General features: G+C 40.7%; 1 protein-coding gene across 1 annotated transcript in view; it reads right to left on the bottom strand.

The window, feature by feature from the left end:
• Positions 1-11,044, bottom strand: part of crfa4 (cytokine receptor family, class I receptor 4) — a 53,606-nt gene extending 42,562 nt beyond the window's left edge. The window contains exon 1 of the mRNA XM_078165529.1: positions 10,740-11,044. The gene's annotated coding sequence lies outside the window, so the exon portion shown is untranslated. The remainder of the gene's footprint in view (positions 1-10,739) is intronic.
• Positions 11,045-12,633: the final 1,589 nt, after the last annotated feature.

Here is a 12,633-nt window from a genome sequence, read left to right as displayed (position 1 = left end):
TCGTCTCCTCGATTGCCAGTCAAACAAAGAGTACATTTCCGAGGGACATTTTCACGATCATACCTGCGCTCAGAGATGGGTAACTTATGATTTCCACACCGAAACCTAGACAAACAAACTCTTTCGGCAGGTCTTAACATAATCAGATAAGGTTCAAAAGTGAAATCAGTTTTAAACAATTTATAACCATCACATAAAGGGTTGCTTTGTAATTTCTCATGCCATCTCTGTAGTTCCATGTCAGATAATCTACGTTCAATCATTAATTTTAAATATTTAGGGTTCATCCGTCCAGCGTCATGCCATAAGTACGATAAACCACAATCATCAAGAATATTTTTAACTTTGGAAATCCATTTACACTGAAAAATATTGTCATCATACAAAGTCTTGAAAACAATAAACACAGTCAAAGAGATTTTTGTTGTATTATGACTAATTAAATGAACCCAAAAGTTAATCATTCTCATGTTTACCTTTAAATCTAAACTATTTCGACCAAGCTCTCCATAAATAATACAATTTGCTGTGCGTTTATTAACATTAAGTAAACGTTTCAAGAAAGATCTGTGAAGCATTTCAATTTGGTCAAGTTTATGAAATCCCCAGATTTCACTTCCATATAAAAGAATAGGCACTATAAGCTGGTCAAATAACTCACATTGTATATCAACAGGTAACTGTAATCTAGTAACTCTGTTTTCCAAGGAGAATAAAGCTCTTTTAGCTAGTTTAACTTGCTTAGCTATTGCTTTATCAAATCGTCCATTAAAATTAAATAACGTTCCAAGATAGTCATACTCAAAAGTAACTTCTAATTTATCTGAACCAAACTTAAATTCTGGGAGTATCCGTAATTTCCCCCTAGAGAAAATAACAACCTTTGTTTTGTCTGTGTTGACAGTTAAATACCAGTTTTTACAAAGGTTGCTAAAAAGGTTGCTTAAAAACCATGCACGTTTGGTAGCATAAACATCGCTAGAAATGCAGCAACTGGTCACTAATAAACTCACATTTTGTGGCACAAATGCCACGACAAACGACGAACGGTGAAACTGTTTGCCAAAACAAGCCCACATTTGGTGGCACAAACGTATGAATGGGTTGCTAAAAACCACCTATGTTTGGTGGCACAAACACAGCTAGAAATGCAACAGCTGGTCACTAAAAAACGCACAAACACCACTGAAAATGCAGCAAAGGTTGCTGAAAAAAACATGCACGTTTGGTGGCATAAACGGCGCTAGAAATGCAGCAACTAGTAACTAAGAAAGACACATTTTGTGGCACAAATACCACGACGAACAACAAAACAGGTTGCTAAAACATATCCACGCCTCTAGAAATGTAGCAACTATTCACTAAAAACCACTCACATTTGGTGGCACAAACGTACGAATGGGTTACTAAAAAACAGTGGTGTTTCTTGGCACAAACACCACTGAAAACGCAGCAAAGGTCGCTAAAAAAACATACACGTTTGGTGGCATAAACGCCTCTGGAAATGCAGCAACCAATCGCTTATAAACACTCAGCTTTGTTGGTGCAAAGCAGGACGAAATTTAGCAACATGCTGCTTAAAAACACCTGTGTTTGGTGGCACAACCGCTGTTGGAAACTCAGACATTTAGTAAAACAAACACCACTAGAAATGCAGCGACCAATGCAACGCGGCAACAGTTCACTAAGTAATACCCACATTTGGTTGCACAAGCACTGCTAGAAACACAGCAGCTGGTCACTGAAAAACACCTTTATCTGGCACCGCTGGAAATGCCGCATTTGGTCACTAACCCTGACCCACTAATCTCCCTAACTTCACTTGAAATAATATAGAATCATTTATAATAATAATAATAACACTGCTATCTTTAGCCTCTTTATGTCTCGGATTTCTGCCGACCCCAGCTTTAGTTACTGAATCCAAAACACAATCAGGAGATTAACTGTCAGAGAAATGAGTTGCTGGTTGCCGCCCTACTTCAAGTTTATTATGAGATTTGCAGCTGGATTAAAGAACTCAAACACATTTCAAGGGTCAGTCCTCAAACTGAACACTGCCTGGTGCATCTATCTGCAGTTTCTCAATCACTTCCATGACTGTTACAAAGATCCTGAACATGGCTGAAACCAGCACTGACAGCCGGGAGAACACGTGAAGAAACCAACACACACACACACACACACACACAGCAGTAGCACTGACAGCAGCAAGAATCACGCAGCAACAAGACATCTCTGTCAGACACACTGTTGGACTTTGTGGCCACGACCTCAACCGTCATGTGCAGATCCAGCAGTGATAAGTCTTATCTGAAGGATGTAACCCGCTGCGTTGCTCCATAACAGGCGGCGGTCGGAGCATCCACCCATCACAGCTCACACTCACACACACACAGAGCACCTCGGGCAACACAGACAGGAAACACAGATCTGAACCGACAGCGTTCGATCCACAGGGAGTCACATGCACTCAATCACACACACACACACACACACACTGACGCCAGCCGAGGCCTGTGTTTGGCATAAACACTGCAGCATTATATAATCCTGTGTGTGTTACTAATTAACAGACAGATATTTATCATATCAGGAACATGCTGACACACAGAAACATCATGAACACAGTGGCTGCGAATTTAACAACCAACACTGAGACTAATGACTTTTAAAGTTTTCATCCTAACGATGTTCTTATTAAACCATATTTCCACAGTTATTTATAGCAAGAGTCATTCAGCGTATTTTGTATCTGTCATTCAACGTTTCTAGCTCAACATCGTGCAGTGTAAAAGGTCCTTAATCTCACACCAACAAGTCCCAAGTCAGATCCAAGCTCTAAACTTCGAGTCTTTACAGCCTTTCACCACACTCCTGGACTTCTTTCATTTGGCACAGATCGATAAATGCTGGAGCCCACTTTCTAGAGTGGGACAACTAAAGGGTTGGTGGTTTGAGTCTCACCTCCTCTTGTCCATATGTCAAAGTGTCCTAAGACATTGACACAAAAAAAACCCCACTTGGTTATGAGCTCGTAAAAAACACACAAAGGCCAATAGTTCACTCAAAAACACCCACAGTTGGTGGCGAAAATGCCACTGCAAATGCAGCAGCCTGTCTTTAAATCACACCCACATGTGGTGGCACAAACGCTGATAAAAATGGGTTAACTGATTACCAAGAAAGACGCACATTTTATGGCACAAATGCCACAAGCAACAAAGCAATTGGTTGCTAAACAATTCGCCATTTGATGGCGAATATGCCACTAGAAGTGTAACAACCAGTCACTAAAAAACATTGACGTTTGGTTGCACAAATGCTGATAAAAATGAGTCAACTGGTTACCAAGAAACACGCACATTTTATGGCACAATGCCGCAAGCAACAAAGCAATTGGTTGCTGAAAAATACCCACATTTGATGGCGAATACATGACTAGAAGTGTGGCAACCAGTCACTAAAAAACACTCACGTTTGGTGGCGCAAACGTTGCTAGAAACACAGCAACTGGTCTCTAAAAAAAACATTCACGTTTGGTGGCACAAACACTGATAAAAATGGGTCAACTGATTACCAAGAAACAGGCATGTTTTATGGCACAAATGCCACAAGCAACAAAGCAATTGGTTGCTGAAAAATACCCACATTTGATAGCGAATACACAACTAGAAGTGTAGCAACCAGTCACTAAAAAACACTCACGTTTGGTGGCACAAACGTTGCTAGAAACACAGCAACTGGTCTCTAAAAAACATTCACATTTGGTTGCACAAACACTGATAAAAATGGGTCAACTGATTACCAAGAAACAAGCACGTTTTATGGCACAAATGCCGCAAGCAACAAAGCAATTGGTTGCTAAAAAATACCCACATTTGATGGCGAATACGCCACTAGAAATGTAGCAACCAGTCACTAAAAAACATTGACGTTTGGTTGCACAAATGCTGATAAAAATGAGTCAACTGGTTACCAAGAAACACGCACATTTTATGGCACAATGCCGCAAGCAACAAAGCAATTGGTTGCTGAAAAATACCCACATTTGATGGCGAATACATGACTAGAAGTGTAGCAACCAGTCACTAAAAAACACTCACGTTTGGTGGCGCAAACACCACTTGAAATGCAGCAATCATTCATTAAAATGATGCTACACCACCGCTAAAACAAAAACAATATTTGGTGGTACAACCGCTGTTGGAAACTCAGCAACATGTTGCTATAAAACAAATACATTTAGTAGCACAAATGCCGCTAGAAATGCAGCAACCAATGCAACGTGGTGACAGTTCGCTAAATAATACCCAGAATTGGTGGTGCAAAAACTAAGCAACTGATCACTTGATAACATCCATGTTTGGTGGCACAAACTCCTCCAGAAATGCAGCAAAGGTCGTTCCAAAACAAACACCACTGGAGATGTCGTGACAGGTCACTAAAAAACACCCACATCTGGTGGCACTAATGCAGCTGGAAACACAGTCAAAGGTCACTGCTAACTACCAGTGTTAGTGTTATTTGGTGTTGAACAGTGGTCTGCCCGTCTGACGACAAAGTCAGCTCACATACATGTGATCAGAACTTTGTCACTACAGAAATGTCGATAGAAGCATGACACCTAGCTACAAAGTCAACATATTTGTGGTTTGCAGATATGCAACCATTTTCTTCCCCTGACCGGGCTGAGAAATCACCAGGGTTGCCACATGACTCAGGACTAAAATCTGGAGGATAAAACGGATTAGAAGTTGTTATGTGCAGTTAACAAGCAGAGAAAAGCTTCAGTATCCTCTGTCTTGTGTTCGACCTTTAACATGAAGCTAACTGAATTATCTTTGCCTGTAAACAAGAAAAACGAGATGCCTGCAGCTCACTGTGGGCGGTTCATATCATGAACATATGATGTTAAAGGTCATCTGACACATGATGAGCCATACCATACTAAATGTTTATGTTTAAACGGATTTTCCACTCCAGTGCACAGCAGACAGGAAGTACTGCACAGTGCTAATAATGTTTAACGCTACAGCACAGTACAGTGAGGGGAAACTCCCTGCAGCTTCTCCCGTTCAATCTTGATTCCATACTTTCATAAACCGGATTCAGAAGAGATGACACTGAAGTAAAGCTCAGTCTGTCAGAATTAAACACTGTCCTGCAGCTGTATTGTCTCTGTCTCTGTTAGCTGTGATAATTACTGCTAATTCAGATCCTGCTGCTTTAGTTTGACATTAAAAACTCAGCAGGAACATCAGCGTGCACTAAAACTACTTTCCAGAGATTTTATTTGGGGTATAATCACTACAGCTGAGCTTTCAAGCTGAAAATCACTACTTTGTGCTCCTAATTTGGCCCAGTCTCATTAGTTTGTCATCACATAAACATCTGCAGCCACTTAGAATAATTACAGCAGCACATGTCGATACTTTATCTCCAGAATGACACTAACGATCATTTATCTGCTGATTATTTCCTGTACAAAACATTAGAAGACAATGAAAGTCCCAAGTGACGTGTCTAAATGTTTTGCTTTGTCCAATCAACAGTTCCAAACTCAAAATATGTTTAGGCTGCAACAATGTTAAGACACCATGGAGCAACAAATTCTCCCATTACTTAAAATTCAGGTCTTTAAAAAAACACCCACATTTGGGAGCTAAAAAGGTTGCTTAAAAACATCTGTTGGGGGCTGAAAGCTGCTTCAAAAACAGCTGTGGGTCGCAACAAATACACACACTTTTAGGGCCTATAAAAGGTCGTACAAAAACACATGCAGGTCGTTAGAAAAGACATTTTTCGGGGCTAAAAGTTCAAAAAGAAAAACCCTGACAGGTTGTCAAAAATCACCCACCTTTGGGCTAAAAAGATGCTATAAAAATGTCATGAGTCACTAAAAAACACCAACTTTTGCAGGTTAAAAAGCAGCTGGAAAAGTGCCAAAATGCTGCCTAAAATCACCCAGGTTTGGGGGCTAAAAAGCCACTGGAAACACACTGACAGGTCCCCAAAAACACCCACGTTCAAGGGTTATAAAGCTACTGGAAAAACAGCTGTGGGTCACTAAAAAACACCAACTTTGGAGGGCTAGAAAGCCGCTGGAAACGTGCTAACAGGTTGCCAAAAAATATTTAATTTTGGGAGTTGTAAAGCTGCTGGAAAAACAGCTGCAGGTTGCTACAAAACAAAAACATTTTGGGGGGCCAAAAAAGCCGCTGGAAAAGCACTGACAGGTTGCCAAAACTCCCCCACATTTGGGCTGAAAAACTGCTTAAAAAATAGCCATGAGTCACTAAAAAACACCAACTTTTGCAGGTTATAAAGCAGCTGGAAAGGTGCCAACAGGCTGCCTAAAATCACCCAGGTTTGGGGGCTAAAAAGCCACTGGAAACACACTGACAGGTCCCCAAAAAACACCCACGTTCAAGGGTTATAAAGCTGCTGGAAAAACAGCTGTGGGTCACTAAAAAACACCAACTTTGGAGGGCTGGAAAGGTGCTAACAGGTTGCCAAAAAATATTTACCTTTGGGAGTTGTAAAGCTGCTGGAAAAACAGCTGCAGAGTGCTACAAAGAAAAACAAAAAATTGCCGGGGGGGGAAAAAGCCGCTGGAAAAGTACCGACAGGTTGCCAAAAATCCTCCACATTTGGGCTGAAACACTGCTTAAAAATAGCCACGAGTCGCTAAAAAACACCAACTTTGGGGGCTAAAAAGCAGCTGGAAAATCACTGACAGGTCTTAAAACACACCCACCTTTGGGGAATATGATGCTGCTGGAAAAACAGCTGCGTGTTCCCAAGAAAAATCACTTCTGGGGGCTTTAAAATCCGCTGGAAAAACATGTGCAGGACCCAAATAAACCATCTACTTTAGGGGGTCATAAAGCTGCTAGTAAAACAGTTGCAGGTTCCTGACAAAAAACAGTTTTTCAGGGCTATAAAGTCCGCTGGTAAAGTACTGACAGGTTGCTAAAAATCATCCATGTTTGGGGGCTAAAGACCTGCTGGGAAAACAGCCATGACTCACTATCATCACGACCAGATGTGTTTATTGGTTTTGAGCAGTGGTCTGCAGCTTGTCAGGCGTCTCTGCGAGGTGACACGCCATCCACCAGTCAGCTCATACACAACATCATAAAGTGAGCAGCTTCAGGATTAAGCACGTGGCTCAAACGTCACGTGCCTTTATTTTCACAACACATCGTCTTCTTTCAGTCCAGTGATGCTTCGGGAGCTTGAATCCAGTTTGCAGACACAAAGCAGACCCTCATAACATCCTGTGCACGTGGAGCTACTTCAGCAACAGATTGGTACCAATCAGAAAGACTATATTTATTTATGTCAGCCTGAAAGGTCAGAGTTCACAGCAAATGCTTCATTGATGTGCTTTATTTTATGACTTGATGCACTCTGAAGGCTGGAGCTTCATCTGTGTCAGTGTGAAGACGACAGGGAAAGAAGAAGCAGTCCTCCACTGGGATAATGACTCATCTGCATCGCCTGACTTCAAATGATCAACTGTGCTAAATTTTGTAGCAACCCGTCACTGTGTTTACAGCTGCGTTAGTGCCACCACATGTAGGCGTTTTTGAGCAACATTCGCTGTGTTTCCAGTGGTGTTTGTGCCACCAAACGTGGTTCATTTTTTGTGAACTGTCAGTGCATTGCTAGCAGCATTTATGCCACCATACATTGGTGTTTTTTTAGCAACCGGTTGCTACATTTCTAGTGGCATTTGTGCCACCAAATGTAGGTGTTTTCTAGTGACCAGTTGCTGCATTTCTATTGGTGCATGTGTCACTAATCATGGGTGTTTTTCAGCAACCCGCTGTTATGTTTCTAGCAAAGTTTGTGCCACCAAAAGTAGCTGTTTTTTTAGCAACTAGTTGCTGCGTTTCTAGCGGAATCCACGCTAACAAATGTGGGTGTTTTTTTAAAGACCAGTTGCTGCATTACTATCCGTGCATGTGCCAATAAACATGGGGGTCTTTCAGCAACCTGTTGTTATGTTTCTAGCGGTGTTTGTGCCACCAAAAGTAGCTGTTTTTTAGCAACCAGTTGCTGCGTTTCTAGTGGGATTCATGCTAACTAATGTGGGTGTTTTTTAGAAACCATCGGTGCGTGTGCTAGTAAACATGGGTGTCTTTCAGCAACATATGTTTCAATCGATGTTTGTGCCACCAAAAGTAGGTGTTTTTTAGCAGCCTGTTGCTGACTGTCTAGCAACCCACTGCTACATTTTTTGCAGCTTTTGCGCCACCTAACGTAGATGTTTTTAGTGACCAGTTGCTGCGTTTCTATCGATGTGTGCACCAGCAAACATGGTTGTCTTTCAGCAACCTCTTGCTATGTTTCTAGCGGTGTTTGTGCCACCAAAAGTGGTGTTTTTTAGCAACCAGTTGCTGCGTTTCTAGTGAAATTCATGTTAACAAATGTGGGTGTTTTTTAGCAACCAGTTGCTGCGTTTCTAGCGAAATTCATGTTAACAAATGTGGGTGTTTTTTAGAGACCAGTTGCTGTGTTTCTATTGGTGCATGTGCCAGTAAACATGGGTGTCTTTCAGCAACCTGTTGTTATGTTTCTAGCAATGTTTGTGCCACCAAAAGTAGCTGTTTTTTAGCCGCTGACCTTCTAGCTGCATTTGCACCAACAAACTTGGATTTTTTTTAGCAACCCACTGCTACATTTTTTGCAGCATTTGTGCCACCTAACGTAGTTGTTTTTAGTGACCAGTTGCTGCGTTTCTGTCACTGTGTCCACCAGCAAACATGGCTGTCTTTCAGCAACAAGTTGCTATGTTTCTAGCAATGTTGGTGCCACCAAACATAGCTGTCTTTTAGCAGCCTGTTGCTAAATTTCTAGTCGAGTTGGAGGGGAAGGTGGATGGCAAGACCACTGTTCAATACAAACAAACAACAAAACCAGTTGTGATTTAGCAAGTCACTGCTGCGTTCTCACCAAACATAGGTGTTCCTTGGCAACCAAGCACTGTTTTTCCAGCGAGAATAGTGCCATGACATCGCTGCATTTCCTGTTCAGAAATTGCCACAATATGTGGTTGTTTAAACTGAGCTATCAGTGCATTTCCTGCCGGGACACTGCCATGAAAAGCAGGTATTTTAAGCCAAAAGATAATATTTTCCAAACTATAACCAAGTTGGTTTTTTGCCTAAGAACAACTACAGTGTTTGCATACACAACTTGTTAACATAGCGCATCTGAGGTTTGCAGAAACATATAATGCCATCATTTATCCTGGCGAGTCGTAGTAAAATACTCTGCTGGCTGGGGTCTGACAAACAATTCCTGCTTGGTTCAAAGAATCGGATGATTCAGCAACAAACTGAATAAATGACTTAAAGCAAATCAGACACACATGACATTTTAAAAGTGGAGTTTCAGCCTGAAAACAGACAAAAAAAATGATGATTCATCAAAGATGATTGTTGGAGTGGCTGATAACAGAACAGTCAGTGTAGAAACTGGACGACGCAGTTCAAAAGTTTACTCTCTCAGATCAGTGCGTCCCAAACCTTTTTGGATTGTGAGTCCTTGAAATAAAGCACCGTGCGCTCATCACAGGCTGCTTTTCTGCTGTTGTGTTCCCTTGTTTTGTTTTTCCTACTGTTCGTTACTTACAAAGTGAAGGGTTAGGGGTGGTGTAAAAAGGGAGAGGTATGTCAAAAAAAAATTAAGCTCTAGGGAGGAACTAATGTGTTTTAGTTTGTTTTAAGGAAGGGGCATTTTGTATTTTTTTTATTATTATTATTATTATTATTATTATTTATTATGATATTATATTTATTATTTTAGTTTAGTTTATTTTTTTCCTTTTTTTCTTACAATGCCAAAATTACACCATTTATCATGGCCAGAAACTATAAAAACAGATATCCTTTGATTTTCAACTCCAGGATTTCGTCCTCAACTTTTCACTTTCAAACATCAAAGTTTTACAAATTTTATAACTAATTTAAGGTGAAGCGAGGGTCATGGGTTTTCAGGAAAAATATCTGTAGTCTCGGGGAGGGTCAAAATAAAATAAAAAACAAAAAAACACAGTCACACCCGAGCTACCCGCGTCCTCCCCTGACCAGTAGAGAACAGTCCCTTATCAAGGAAATTACTATAAAAATGCAAAGATTAGAGGGAGGTCTGAATTTAAATGCTCAAGATGAGCAAATACACCTAAAAATATGAGTTTATATTTCATAATCCAGTTGTGAAGTGAAGAAGTTAAAACATAAATGTATATATAATATGTAAATATCTGCTAACTCTGGCCCTAATATTTAAATTATCCTTGTACAGGTGACAAAGGTAAACAGATTTAATGTGTGCACTTAGTTTTAACTGAGCATTTAAGGCATTTATTACGTCAAAAATTTAACATATTTAAAGTTATCTCTCTTTTAAAGGTGAGGATTTGCTTTTATTTTTCTTAAATCAGACAGAAATGGCAATTAAAGATTTATTTTGGGGATTTGGGAACATTTGAAGCTCATTTGTGGATCTTTTTTGACATTATTTACTCATTCATCTCCAAATATAACTGTTAATTATGATATAAAAGTCCAAAGCTGGAGAGAAAAACCCTTAATTATTATTATTATTATTGCACATTTGTGCACTCCATGTTCCTCACTGACCGCCTTTCTGTAAACTTTTAATTCATGACGGCACACCTGTGCACGAGCGTCAGCCGCAGATTAGTCAACAAGAATCCGTCTTACCTCTCAAGTCAATAAACCGCTTGCAGGTCCGCCTGCAGCTGATCTAAATCCTCCTGCAGGGAGAATCCTGGAGCATAGACCCCACACCGGGAGGAGGACCGGCCGGGAGCCGCTCGATGCAGCCGGTAGTCCGGGTGAGCTCCGTGTGAAGGAGCCGGTGATGAAGCTGATGTTTGTCGGTGCGCTGACAGCGGAGTGTTGCGTTCACTGCCGTCGCTGTGTATTTCTACCGCTCCTCCTTCCCGCCTCCTCTGTAAGGAGATTTTCCTCCACCTGGTGTCGCGTCATCAGCCTGACACCAGCTGGGCCGGGCCTCCCCTCTGAGGGCTGGACCTGCCTCCTCCTGCCCGCTGCTCCTCCAGCTGGAGGTATGGAGGACCAAAACTGCCAGTGTAATAATCAAAAAATCCCTAAGACCTGACAAACTCCTTCTGCCTTAAAATATGTAGATACTGAGTCAGAATGTCATTTCTTACTTTCCTAAAATCAAATATATTAAAAATAGAATCACTGATTGTATTTATTTAACTTTTATTCAACCAGAAAAACCTCTTGAGATTAAAAATCTGAGTCTCTCAGGCAGCAGCTGAAGTTACAGACAGACCAAAGATAAAATATATGTAGCTCCAAAACACGCAATGTAAAACACAAAATAAGATTACCACAAAAAGGGCTGAAAAGTATGTTAATATAAACTAAAAATGCACCATAAAAACACGGCAACTACATGATTACTAAGACCAGCTAATGTGACACTGGCATATCGATGCTGCGACGTAGGTCACGTACGCCGTTGGTTCAATGCAGAAGTATAAATCGTGCGTAAAATTCGTCAGATTTGACGTGAGTTGCAGTTTGCCTTGTCGTCTTTTTCTTCTACAAAGTGAAGCCACACTTTTGAGCGTTATCCTCGGCCCATCTTTCATGCTGTGACGCACGCTAGCTCTCCAGCTGTGTTGATGCGTGATGTAACCGGTCCTGGCGGATCAAAAAAGATCCTGGAAAGTAGCTGGATGAGCCAAGACTTTATACCGGCCACATTAGGCTATTAGGTACACCTGTTCAAGTGCTCGTTAACGCAGAGCATCCAAAAACACTAATTTTTCACATTAAACTGTTTTATTCAGTGTTTTTACCGGTTTAATTCACATGGTCCATTTCCTTTGAAGAAGAAGAGACCTCTGCAGATAATTCAGCTCCTGGTAAAAACCTTCTGAACAATGAACACTGAAGGAATTCTAACCGGGAGAGATCTGGCACAATGCTCCTTTAAAACCTAAATCATTATTATGTAATCATTGTTGCTGTCATGGAAATTTATTGGAATTCATTTTTAATTCATAATAGCTACTGTGAGAGCGATCACAGTTCAAGGATGTTTTAATAATTTGTTTTTGAGGTTTTGATGTTGTCTGAGGACTTTAAGGTATTTCAGCCCTACTGCCACAAAAAAAAAAAAAAAAAATACATTATAATGTAGAGGACAGGTTGAAACTTTATGTTTCAACAAAACTGTTGTTGATGTGAGGTTCGGTTTAGGCACAAAAAACACTTGGTTATGGTTAGAAAGATCATGCTTCAGCTGAAAATACTCAGTTCTTTGGGAACGATTTCTACAGGAAGTGCATCCATGTCTCAGTAAAAACACAACCACTTTTTGTGGCGCTATCTCAACAGGAAATGCAGCAATGTCTTGGTAAAAAAACAACACTTTTCATGCAGCTATTTAGCAGGAAACGCAGTGATGTTTCAGTCAACAACAACCATTTTGTGTGCAACTATATTGTTAGGAAATGCAATGATGTCTCTGTGAAAAACAACTGCTTTTTATAGGACTATCCCAGCAGGAAACACACCAGTGTCTTGGTAGGAAAACCCTTTTAATGGCAATATC

The sequence above is a fragment of the Epinephelus lanceolatus genome, chromosome 24 (assembly GCF_041903045.1).
Source record: "Epinephelus lanceolatus isolate andai-2023 chromosome 24, ASM4190304v1, whole genome shotgun sequence".
Classification (NCBI taxonomy): Eukaryota; Metazoa; Chordata; class Actinopteri; order Perciformes; family Serranidae; genus Epinephelus; species Epinephelus lanceolatus.
This window is presented reverse-complemented; position numbering and strand designations above follow the sequence as displayed.